Raw genomic sequence first — 12,547 nt, forward strand, 5'->3', positions numbered from 1 at the left:
ACGGGGCCGGGGAACAGTGCATTCGAACTCTAGTAGAAGTTCCTCAACAGGAGCGTTGGTCGTTAGTCACGGGTTATAGAAAATCACTTTCCTTAAGTGCATTATGAGCAATTGTTTGTAGATATGATATTCCATGTTTCTTTAAACATTTTCCCGCCCCAACGTCATTTGGAGTAGTGATAAGGCCATTGATGCAATATGTCTCCAATGGCATTTGCTTACTTTAGGATATCATTGTTCTGTTTGGCACCAAAACAGGAATATAGTGTGGTTGTTGATGCCATTATGATAAAGATCGAATTACTTAATTATATTTGGCTTGGTTTATATTGGCCACCGATACGTATAAATGAAGCAAATACCTTATAATGGCCGTGTAAGTTGTAAACGGATACTCAAATTTATTGGTTACAACTTTTGTTGGTCAGCTAGAAACGCATGCACTTGGATAAAGATCATTTTAGCTGTTGTTGGTCCTTTCCAGTGAGAATAGTTCATTCCGAAAGAGCCATAAAATGTAAAATAATTGCAAGATTCTAAAAAAAAATTCTGATTCAGCTACACTGTGGCTAAATTAAAAGAAAACGTGTTTGCGTCTTTGAAGTGCATCCAGTGATCGTTGTCGTAAAAGTACCGGGAAAAACAAAGAATGAAACCTTGTTTTTTACGCGTATGGGCGGATTTTGCTTGTAATACAAATATAGAGTCAGTTTCAAATTTCAGGAAGTTGTTCAACCATTTTTGATGAGTTAAATATAGATTTTCATGAGCACATTCAAAGTTGAATATACTCGAGTGAGTGCTTGACCGTACCTTCCCATTTAAGAGGGGAGAATGCCTAGCAGCCTCTAAAACCCAAAAGAATTAGTTAATGTCAGTTAGAAAGTTACTCAGGTTATGACAAGGCGATTTCGGCCTGAAAGGCTAAACAAACGTTTCCTGACATAACCGTAAAACATGTCTTTGCACGGCTGCACGTGCTATTGACACTTTGGTACATTTCCGAGAAGTCCTCAATCAAGTTCAAGCTTTTTTGTCTTGACACTTATTTTCTGTTCTTCCTCTAACTTGCCCGGCAAACAAAAAAAGATAATTAATAACGAGGTTATTAAAGCAAGATTTTTGTTACAAGGTACATGATTGCATTACATTGCATCGTCGTCACTTTTTGAGTAAGGTCCCTAATGCTTATAGGCCCTTCTTGTAAACAGCGACGAACGAATTTCCAAGACATGTTTGTTCAATGCACACAGACTGCCCCGTTTAAAGGCAGGGTTTTACTTGGTATGTCCTTTCGCTCTTGGACTCCAAAAATGCAAATACTGAAAGAGTGCTCGAGTTGAAAAGTTTGTAAACTTTAGCCTTTAAATTTACCCAGACGAGTTTTTTATTTTCCTGCAGATTTGTCGGTATTTTTCCTTCCGTTTATAAAAATTGCCCGAAGAAAAACGCTTGACAGTGTACGTCTCTCAACGTTTGTCAACAGAACCTTATTAACTGAACCTTATTGTCAGCAAGGAAAGCTTCGCTTACTAGTTTGTAAATGTGATGATGTGTTTTTAAGGCCCTGTTTGTGTAGAGAAAACGTTTCTTAGATAAGAGGGGTCACTCGCCTACCCGAGCAACCCTGGGTGAGCCAAATTTTCCTAAATTTACTTAAAAACCTTGAAAAACCGTCACGATGAAGAAAAAAAGTTGGTTGGGTAGAAGGGGTGACCCACCTAGCTGGGTCACCCTAATTCGATGGCAGGGTCATCCACCAAACCGAGTCATCTTTTCTCCATATACTTTGGGTTACCTAGCCGAGTCAACTAGGTAAAGGCGAGAGAATCAGAGTATGCACGACCGCTGTTGTAAGCTCTTGGAGTGGACAAATGGTTCAGCTATATATAATCGCCCTAAAATATAAACGGAGCTTAAATGTATGCCACGTTCATGATTCGCCTGTTAACTTGTGGCGTTCACTTGACTTATTTGTTCTATAAATGATTACATTTAGGTTGTATTGACTTTTCCTTAGTCATATGTCTTGTTTTCTGTGCGGCTCCTGAAATGCTCTACTATTGGTATGGCAGAAATGCACGTATTTTAGACGTACTAACGATGGAACTTTTTCTGCCACAAGATTTCCATTGGATAATTTCAGCGACGTGGAGAAGGGAAATCTGCCGATTTGATAACAGCTCATCATCCATAGATACTTACCCAGGCTTTGCACATTGGAGAGGACCCTTCAGCTTCGCCGATCGGCGTCGAATCAACACCGAAGCAGCAGTATACCGGTTATATGTCTTCACCTCAATTGGCGTAAAGTTATACGCCAGGGACTGACCATGGGAGAGACCATCGCGTTTCACTGGTAGCTCCTGCTCCGCCTTAAGCTGGGCAGCACCTGCCCAAAAGGTTGCTGTCTCGCCGAGTAACTGCCTTAAGTTTGGACGCCTGGAACTTCAAGACTATGATAACTGGCCTCATAAACGATCTTCTTGCATTAAATGAAACCTGTAAAGCAGCAGTCATCGACAAAAGCAAAGCAGGCTACATATGGACAAGAAACAAATTGACTTCCCTCTGGCAAGGCAAGTCAACAACTTGACCAGAGTGCATGATTTTGGGGGTTGCTGTCAGAAGCTGCCTGATTTTTTCCTTGCAACAGAAAGAACTGCGCTCATTCTATCTCTTCATCTCCCCTCCTCCAATGAACCTGTCAGTCTCATCATTGCTTAACCAAGCGCCCTTAACTCCCCAGCTGAGACCAAGCATAGGTTCCACGAAGAGACAGGACCACTTTTTTATTCGTCGACTTAAACGTACGAGTGGGTACCAACTACGGCTGTTGGCCTTACTGGCTGAGTCATTTTGGAACAGGATAAATGAATGAGAATGGACAACACCTGCGTGTCAACAACGTCTACGTCAAGCATCATCTCAGAGTGTCCTGGATAAACCCAGATCAAATCATTGGCATCCACTCAACTACATCCTTGCAAGGAACACAGTCAAGCTATTATTGTTTGTAATATATAGATTTAGCCAGGGCTAAAAGCGAAGCTCCAATTTTAATAAATTTATAATTTAAATCAAACAATAAACTTTTAATCCACAAATCATTTAACTTTAGGGCACATTCATGTGACTTTTGAGGGAAAGGCTAAGTTATTTTAGAGTGAAACATCTTACATCGAATTGATAACCTTATATGTACACCCAAAAAATAGCAAACATCTTCGATCACATTCAAGATCACTGTAGATTAGGCCATCCGAAATCGAATTACCGAATTTTGACAAGCGACGCATTTCTCAACCAAAACCCAGTAAACAAACTAGCCATGAATAACAGAAGACTCTTGATAGCAGCTGTATTTCATTTTGTACCTCCAGGGGAAAACGACAGTTAAAAACATCACAAGTTGACACAAAACTCTGTCAGCTTCAGCTGTCAAAGTAAACTACTTTCAAGATGCTGCATAATTTTTCCGCATGAACTCACCTGTCAAATTGTGACCAATCAGTATAAAAATTGGGTGTAGAGCGTGACCAACGCGTGACCATGGTAAGATAAGGTCTTCCCCGCCTGTACTTTTAAAAAAACTGGATGAATTTTCGCTTCCGAGGTCAGTTTGAAATCAAAATGCTAATAGTGCGGGACCATAGTGACATAAACACAACATATTTGATATGAATCCTTGGAAAAAATAAACTTGAGCCTGCGATCATTTGAAACTGGTAATTTGTCAGCGGATAACTTTAAAAAATACTCGACTTCGATGGGTCGACACTTGAGCCCGCGGTACGGTCAGGTGATACTTGTCAGCGGATGCCCTGTTTTGATGGCTGTCAATTGATCACAACATTGATGTGCAGCCTGTGCAATTAGTTTTCTCTTGGGCTCCCAAACTAGCTAAAAGTGTGAGAGTAAACATTGGTTGTCCTGTGGTGTGGACGGCGGTGGGTCGGTCGGTGTACGGTCACGTGATTACCAAATTTTCTGGGATTAGTATTTTCCTGCGTTTGACTTGGTAATTAGCAGGAAAATATGCTCTCATCGGTATCTTATGTTTTTTTTAGGCGTGTGCGCTGGTATGTGGGTAATTAGTAGGGGTATATATTTGGGCGTGCTGGTTTTGTCGTTCATCTCGGTCTTGCTGTTCCAGCGTTCGGGTCATTTTTATTTGTTTTTGACTTTTTAGGTAGTGCGTGAGTTCTTTTGGTTATATTTTGCAGATGTTTTCAGCTCTACTATGTGGTCAGATCTTCGGGCTGCGGTTTGGGCAGCGCTTGGCTTGAAGCGAGCCGCACCCAAGGTTTGTGTGTTTTCTTGTTGGGACAAACTGAGATTTAGAGGAGAGGGGTAGATTTACTTAGCAATGGGTCTCGGCCCACGCGCGCTTCGCGCGCGCGTGGAGCTCCGCTACAAGAAGCGTATCCTGGAAAGAAAGGCTTTAGTTTTCGGTCAGTAAGAAGGTTTTTGTTTGAATAATGAGATACACGTGGAAAATCATCTGTCAAATGAAGAGCCAGAACCCTTAAGGAAGGAAATTGTTGCTCGGTTGGGTCTTTTTGCATGAATTTATTTTAGTTCAAATTAGTCATCATTGCCTAGCTGCTCACTTCCTCATAGCGTGCATCAAAACAATATAATAACCCTTAAAAGTCTTGGAAAAAAATGCGGTCTTAAGACATGTTTTACATGATCCCCTTCAAACGAACTTCCCTTAAGGGTAAATCTCGAGGGGGGAAGGGGCATTCAAGGAACGTTTGGGTAGCGGAGTGCCGCTGAGGCCTTCAATTTAAGCTAACATCATAGAATTTAATTTTTTTAAAAAACATTGTTAGTACCACACATTTAGACAACCTTTCCAGCGACACCATGTTAAGGTGCTAAATAGTGAAATTTTCAGAAGCCAATAAGGCAGACATCCATAACCTGTTCAACGGCACATACCCATCTAGGCCAAAGTAGCCCTGTACATGAGGGTATACGTAGCATGGACTAGTAAAAGGCCCCTCTCCTCCTTTTCCCACTTTAGACCCTTCCCTCTTCAGCCTCCCCTCCTGAGCACTTTTGCACTTGGAGCCCTCCTCTCTTGCTACTTTTGTCACTTGGGGCGAGTCTGGACAAACAAAAATGAAAAATATGATCACGACATTCAATTTTGAATTTTCTTTTAATTCAGAGCCTGTAATTAAAAATTGAATGGACGAATGACCCACGGAACTTTTGTGCAACAAGAATGACTAGCTGTAAAGGACCTATTTTATTGAAGTTACCAGGCTCTGTTTACAAGGCATAAAGCTGTCGGTTGCTATGAAGCAGAGGTGAAAAGTAGTAATTACTCTAGGAAACATCAAATAAAAGCCTAAGTGGAAATAAACCAAGAATTTTGTTTATAATTAAAATTAAACACGGAGAAGACTTCGTGAGACTTTTAGTAGATGGATTTATCTTTCAAGATTAACAAGTGACTGAGGACACAGGAGAAAACGAAATTCTTTTTCCATTTGACAAAATAACTAGTTTTTAAGATTTCACCTTTTCTTCATTTCAAACAAAAATTTAAACAATGTTGCTTGTACCAGGGTCGCCATTCCGTTTATAAATAGTAGACACAAATAGCGACCTCGTTGATGACCTCACCTAACGAATACACTACGACGTAATTTCGGTAAATCGTCACCATGTCATTCGTAACAGGTCCTTTCTGCAAAGAGAACAGATTTTATTTCAAGACGACTTTAGAAACCGCTTCATTTTATCCTGACATAATGCAATAGGACCTTCCACGTTTTATTTCAACTTTTGACTAAAAGCAGAAAACGAAAATCCATCGACACTGCTGGAAAAAGCGCCTTAAAGTTAGGAAACCTTACCAAATTTAAAGGTGATACGTCCAAAGCGAGCAAATATATTGCTCCACAAAGTCGTGAAATTTTACAGACGTTTGTATTTGTTGATATTACCAGTCTACTACGGATTTTCTCAGTAAAAAGTTGAAAAAACCGTGGAAGGGTTTATTAATCCCATTAACCCTTTCACTGCCAGAGTGTTTGATAGAGATTTATAAGGTGACTCATCTTTTGAGTATGTGAACGAAATCCTATGATGTGACCATTGAAATGAAAGCTCTCTGCCTGAACTCACGCGTGATGCTATTTGTTTTCCAAAATTTTACAAAATGAAATTTCGAAATCTGGTCGAAATTTGCCTTTGGCTAGATTTGGCAGTGAAAGGGTTAAGCATACATTTGCATGAATGATCCGCTAGCCACAAAAAAACTTGTTCAGCTTTATGAAGCCAGACCATGATATAATAGAGTTTGTTCTTTTCGGTAAAGAAAAAGCGTTTAATTCATAAAAACACGGCTACGCAACAGATAGAAGTTTCTTCCCAACGTTATGAATCATACTGTAAAACAAATTGATTTTATATTTAAAACCCCACTACCACCACCACCACCACTATCATCATTATCACCATCATCATCATCATATTCCTTCCTCGAAAGTAGTGATTACAATATTTGAGGTTAAATCACTGAAGTTTTCAATTGCGTTTTTGTACTTAGTATTGTTGGGCCATTTTATAGATGAGGAAACTTTCAAATTTGGATTTTAAGTGACGCGATACGAGCAAAAATCTCTTTTTCGGAAACTTAGTATTCCGCTCGTTTATGCTTTTTGTTCCTTTAATTGCTTTAGGGACAAACTAGGAAAGCAAAATAAAGGAACCTTTTTTGCACAATGGGAACAAAGGATAGCATATTCGGAGCAAACAACTGGTCCGTTAGCAGTAATTCTGGAATTCTCTACCTGATCACTTTAGAAAGACTGTAGATTATAGTGAATTTAAGCGCAAATTGTTAGTGCGCGGTTTTAGTTAATAATACATTAATTAATATTATATTATATATGTTGTAACTTTTAAAATTAGTTAGGATCGGAGATACTAGCTATGTAAGCTACACTAAAATCCGAGGATAAATAAAGTTTATGTATGTATGTATGCATGTTGTAAATTGGAACACAAAGTTCCTTTACATTTTAGTCAAAAGGAACAACTGGTTCCTCTTTTATTCCCTTTAGGAACAAAAGGTCCCTTTTCAATAGTTCCGATTTCCCTTACTGTTCCTTTTGGAGTGATTAGGGAACAAATGTTCCCAATCCAATTTCTCGCTTGACACAGTAAGGAACACCTTGTTCCTATTTACTGGCAATCAACTGCTGTTGGGAACGCCTTGTTACCTTTCGGTTCAAATTGTTCCTATTCATGCCCCACAGGAACAGAGTTGTTCCTAATCAAGGTGTTATGTTCGGCGTATAAATGGGAACAGGTTCCGAATTTGTTCACAAAGGGACAAGCGTTCCATTTTACGTAAAGTGTAAACAGGAAAAGGGAATAGTAGTTCCTACTTAGCGTAGGCTATCTGGAACTACTGCCTATCACATCCTCGATACAAATTTATAAAAACATATCCTTCAACGAACAAGTTGGGCACGAGACTTGCCCACTACATGCGTACTATCTCGTTCGGGCTGACCCGCGAAGTTCAGGCTTGTGTGTTTGGTCCTTTTTATTAATTGTTACCAAATACGGACAGGGAAACAATGGGGCAAGGGGCAAGAATGACCAGGTGTGGGCAGAAATGAGTTACAAATATCTCATTGGCCGATAGGATGATCTAATGGGGAACCTTTTGCTAGTATAAGTGCGTGCATTCTTTAGGAATATATCGATTTGAAGCTAATGAATAAGATGAACAAACGAGACAATGATGTCAACAAGTCAAAGTTACCAAATGCAACGCCTAAAAAAAAAGACTTCACTTAGAAGAGAATGAGTGTGATGGTCTTTTTCACTGTCCAGTGCAAACTTGTAATCACGATGGATTCACCACACAAAGAGGATGCAGAAAACACCTAAAGAGCAAACACCGTCTGCAACATTATTTCGAAGAGAACCCAAACAGAGCTCAAATTGAATTATTTCATGAACATATCAAAAAAAAAATTGAAGTCAATGATCGGAAAATTCACGTACAACGAGGGCAATTGGCTCTTTTGACTTGACAAACAACATTGCTAAGAGTTTTTTCTCATGGCTAGCTGGCAGCGGTGGGGGTTGTAAAAGCGATCGGCAAGTACAGTACTTGTCAGCAGGTGTTTTAAGTTTCTGAAATTCTGTTGCGCAGACGAAGAGGAGCTCACATTTGACGTTGTTGGTTTTAGCCTATGTTCACCCGAATCTCCTACTTTCGTTGATACAATGGAGGATGAATGGAAACTCGCACACGCGGGACGCCAAGGTTACTTGGACGCCATTGCAGAATTAGCGGATTTCAGAAAGGTAAATGGCGCATTAGAACCAGTATGGAGAGGCCTGTCTACCGCAGAAAAGTATTTAAAAAAGGGCAAGAAAAACTGTCTCAAAGATGATGAGGTTGCAATGGGCCAGCGGACTCGATATTGACGCTTTAGAAGCAAAGGAGGACTGGGCCACGCTGGAAGAGCTTTTAGTGGTGGTGGGGAGTTACTTGCCGCGCTACGAGAGCGTGCTTAAAACATACAGGGATAAACCAGGTACTATTTCGCCACTGGAATTATCGTTTGGTACCAAATTTCTGGCCGTCATAACAATATGTAACCTTAGATATGGTCCACGAAGCTAGGACGAACGGCGGATTTATAGACCAAAAACTGTTTAAGACAGCTGGAAAGTATGCTTTTGATTCTCTTTTCCTGACAGACACCAGTATGCAAGTCCTAGTTGGCTACATCAACCACATTCGCCTACCTCTCAAGTGTAACTGTGATTCTGTTTTAGTCACTAGAAATGGAGGACAACATAACAAGCTAGGAGAAGTAATGAGTAAATTGGTTTTCCATGCAACAGGCAAGTATGTTCACCCAACTCGCTACAGCCAAATAGTGCAGACGGCAAGCTCTAGAACACTTAGCAGCATCGCTCAAGATGCGATCTCCGAGGAACAGAAACACAGCTCTGCTGTGGCAAGAGTTCACTATCAAAAAGGGCGATCTCGCGAGGTCGCCAGCAAAGCACAGGGTGAGAGGGGATCAGAGCTAGGAATGGACGTACACTCTAGGCTTTCTGAGAATTCAAGTTCTTCACAGGAACAAGATTTTGTCAAAACCGATACGTATTCTAATGACAAAGAAGACGTAACCACACATACAACACGCGAGCCTTTGGTAGGAGTGCCATAATTGAGGCGCGAAAATGGATTTGGGCAATTTGGCCGAATTTTAGGTCCAAAAGGGAAGAACGGCTATTTCTCTTCTGAGCCGAGCCGCTCGAAGATTTGAATCTCATCAAAATCGTGGCAGCGTTGACAAGGTGCTACTTAACGAAAAAACTTTAGCCCTACATGAAATGCGAGAACCAACTATAGAAAGAAGTGACAAATGTAAGCTAAATCCGTAAAGTCAATGTGATTTATTTGATAACAGAATTTCTTGGCATGATCATGCCATCATGGGGCTTTGTAAAAAACATGTAAAAATGACGTGGTATTTGAAACTGACAACATAGCATTAACGATACAACTGTTCTATGGTGGTGGAAAGGCCTTAAAATTAGTTTAACCCAGTTTTTTTTGAATTATTTACTAGCACTTAAGTCGATACTACTTTTGTACACGGTTCTGTGAACCAAAAAAGCTAGTCACTCGCTTCTGTCCCCTGTCATCCTCGGAGACCCAGGGGCAGTTAGTCGGGTCGATAAAATGTTCGTGGTGAAAGTTTACTGTAAGATCGAGACCTTACTGTAAACTTTCACCACGAACATTTTATCGACCCGACTAACTGCCCCTGGGTCTCCGAGGATGGTCCCCTGTATGTCTGGCTTCTCGAGCGTCTTGCTCGCTTCCAGGGGATGATGTCTTCGGTTCATAGCGTTTTTTAAAACCGTCCTCAAGCTCTCCTAAGGTCCTAGTTACCATTCTGTGCGGTAGTGGGGTTTGTAGTAGCCATCTTTTAAGCCCAAACGATGCAATCTGTGGCATGCTCTAGAAGGCACTCGTTGGTCTCTGGTTCAACTTGCGGCAAGCTTCTAAAGGAGGATTTGTGAAGTCTTCGGTTCATCCCGTCATTGTGTGCCTCGCCAAAGTCCATCTCCTGTTGACATACTAATACATTATAACTATACATATACATACTTGCACGGCAGTGGAAAACCTGTGCTTTCTTCCATTTTACATCGTGGGATGTGAAACCAACTTGACAAATGATCTTCCAATTAAATCATCTATGACGAGGAGGTTGGTGTATGCCTCGTTGAGGAGGATGACTTCTGTTGAACTATGAACCATTGATTTGTTGAAGCTCTTCTGTTTGGTAACACGAGCGATTCGGCTTAACGGCAGAATCTGAAACACTGGGCTGAACAGGCTCGTTTTAATTTGCCGCTGTCAGAGGCCCCGATGGCACATGGTACAGGTCGCTTATGATCTTTATCTCTGAAGAGCGCGAGGAAATCGGCGCAAAACTGTTGGATTTGCCCTATCAGATAGGCTATTGGTTAGAATTTGCTCGACGTATTTAGGATTGAGATCTTGGAGGCTGTCATAGTGAACATAGGCTCTTGGAGATCTGATACCTCGCTGTACAACATAGAAAAAAAAGAGGTGTTGAAACATACAAACATGTGATAAATAGGTAAAAGAAGAAGTAGAATCCTTGACCCGCCGATAAACGAAGAAAAGAGAAGAAAAGAAATGGTCTGATTGGAAAAATGAAGAGTCAAATGAATAACTATAAGAAGTTCTAGATTAGGTATCTCGAAACTGAATAGCACTTGATTTGGGATATTTCAAGATTAATTATGTTGTATAGTTAAAGAAAAAACGATTTTTCTATTGAAGAGATACATTGTCATCTTAGCCAGCAGATTAATTGTAGCCAAGAAAATTGTGATAACGGAATTAAAACAACCTTTACTAATGAAGACGTATGCTCTCACCTCTGATTCTGGGATCACTCCTTGTGCAAAAGCTCACAGAGAAAAACCAGAACCAGCCATTCTGCATTTCAACCAAGTTCCATCTATGTTAAGTTGGCCAATCAGGGAACTTTCTGGCTCACTCAGAAGTGGTAGAACTCGTTGAAAATGTTGGACAAGCCTGTCTTTGAAGCACTCGTTCCCCATAAGATTTAGCACAAACGACTTCATGGAGCATTAAGGAACTTGAAAGTTAACTGTGATTCTACGAATTTCTTGTACACATCTCCTCGGTAGACACTAAAATGAAGCTTTTTCATCGCAGCACGGATGTCATTACAGAGAACCGTTACTGGGCAAGACAATGGCTTGTGTGTTGTTCATGGTGTCTCTACGCCTGGAGTGCTGTTTTTGTTTCCGTAGAGACCAGAACAATCGATTTTCAAACCAGCGCGGCGCAATTCTCAGCGAATAGATGTAGTAATCATCGGTTTGAATTCTTCCCTAAGCACTCGCACACGAAGCTCATTTTCTTTTGACAATATTTCTTGAAACTGTTTGTCATCACTTCTGTTTATTTCGTCTTGAGGGGCTCTGTCAGTAAAGAATAATAATAATAAAAAAGCTTACTATCTCAGAATAAGTCTTTGACTGGCGCATCAAAGTTAAAATAAAGTAAAACGCTCTTTTTCGTGTTGAAAATCCCAGATGGCTTAAATCGCACTTAATTAGGCACTTGCTCCGTTGCTTATTGTTATGTTACAAAATTACCTATTTGAGTGAAGACAGTTACAGTTAAAGACATTGCTTGACTACGATAAGATGGTAACAATAAGGGTTGACTCCTTGTTGATTTCTTTGGTTAACAAGGCATTCCTGTAACCGTTTTGCATTGAGTAAACTAACCTGAGGCAATGCGTATAAGCATGGATTCTTGTGATCTTTTAAAACTTAGCAGAGTTGGTTAGGGGCCTGAGAATTTTTCACGCTTTCCTGGAAAGGTAGAACTCGAGGCCGCATTCCCAAGAGCGCCTTGAATTTTTATCGGATTTACAGCTGAACCATTGTGAGTTTGGTAAACCAGCCAATACGAAATTGCTGGGAAAAGTTACTTTCCGTTGAAATTTGCGAAGGATTTATCCGGCGCAGATTCTTCCTTCAACTCGTCAATCTACCGAGTTCAGCTCTGCAAGCTATGTTAGAGGCCTTGTTGTTAACTTCTAAGTAACTTTTACATAATTTGAAGTTAATTTTTTTTATTGGGGAACTATCCCATTTTTTAAAACCTTGCTTGGTGCACATTCCCCATACCTTGCTGTTGTAACTTAAGGTTGGGGATATCATTGTGTCAAAAATTTGGGATGAGGTATTAGGATTAAGTCTATTAAGAATTGTCTGCTTCCGTAGTAGAGGAGGAGGACGAGGAGGAGCAGTAGTAGTAGCAGTAGTAGCAGTAGTAGTAGTGGTAGTGGGGAGTGGTAGTAGTAGTAGTAGTCTTCGTTGTTGTTGCTACTTTTGTTGCAAATCATTGGAAAAATTAGAGAAATCGGTAGTCAATTGATCATTCTGCTCTGATCCTTCCTCTCTGACC

The 12,547-nt window shown here is 40.4% G+C and overlaps 1 pseudogene; it reads left to right on the plus strand.

The window, feature by feature from the left end:
- Positions 1-7,755: 7,755 nt before the first annotated feature.
- On the plus strand, positions 7,756-9,224 carry LOC140934155 (uncharacterized; annotated as a pseudogene).
- Positions 9,225-12,547: the final 3,323 nt, after the last annotated feature.

This window comes from Porites lutea, chromosome 4 (genome assembly GCF_958299795.1).
Source record: "Porites lutea chromosome 4, jaPorLute2.1, whole genome shotgun sequence".
Lineage (NCBI taxonomy): Eukaryota > Metazoa > Cnidaria > Anthozoa > Scleractinia > Poritidae > Porites > Porites lutea.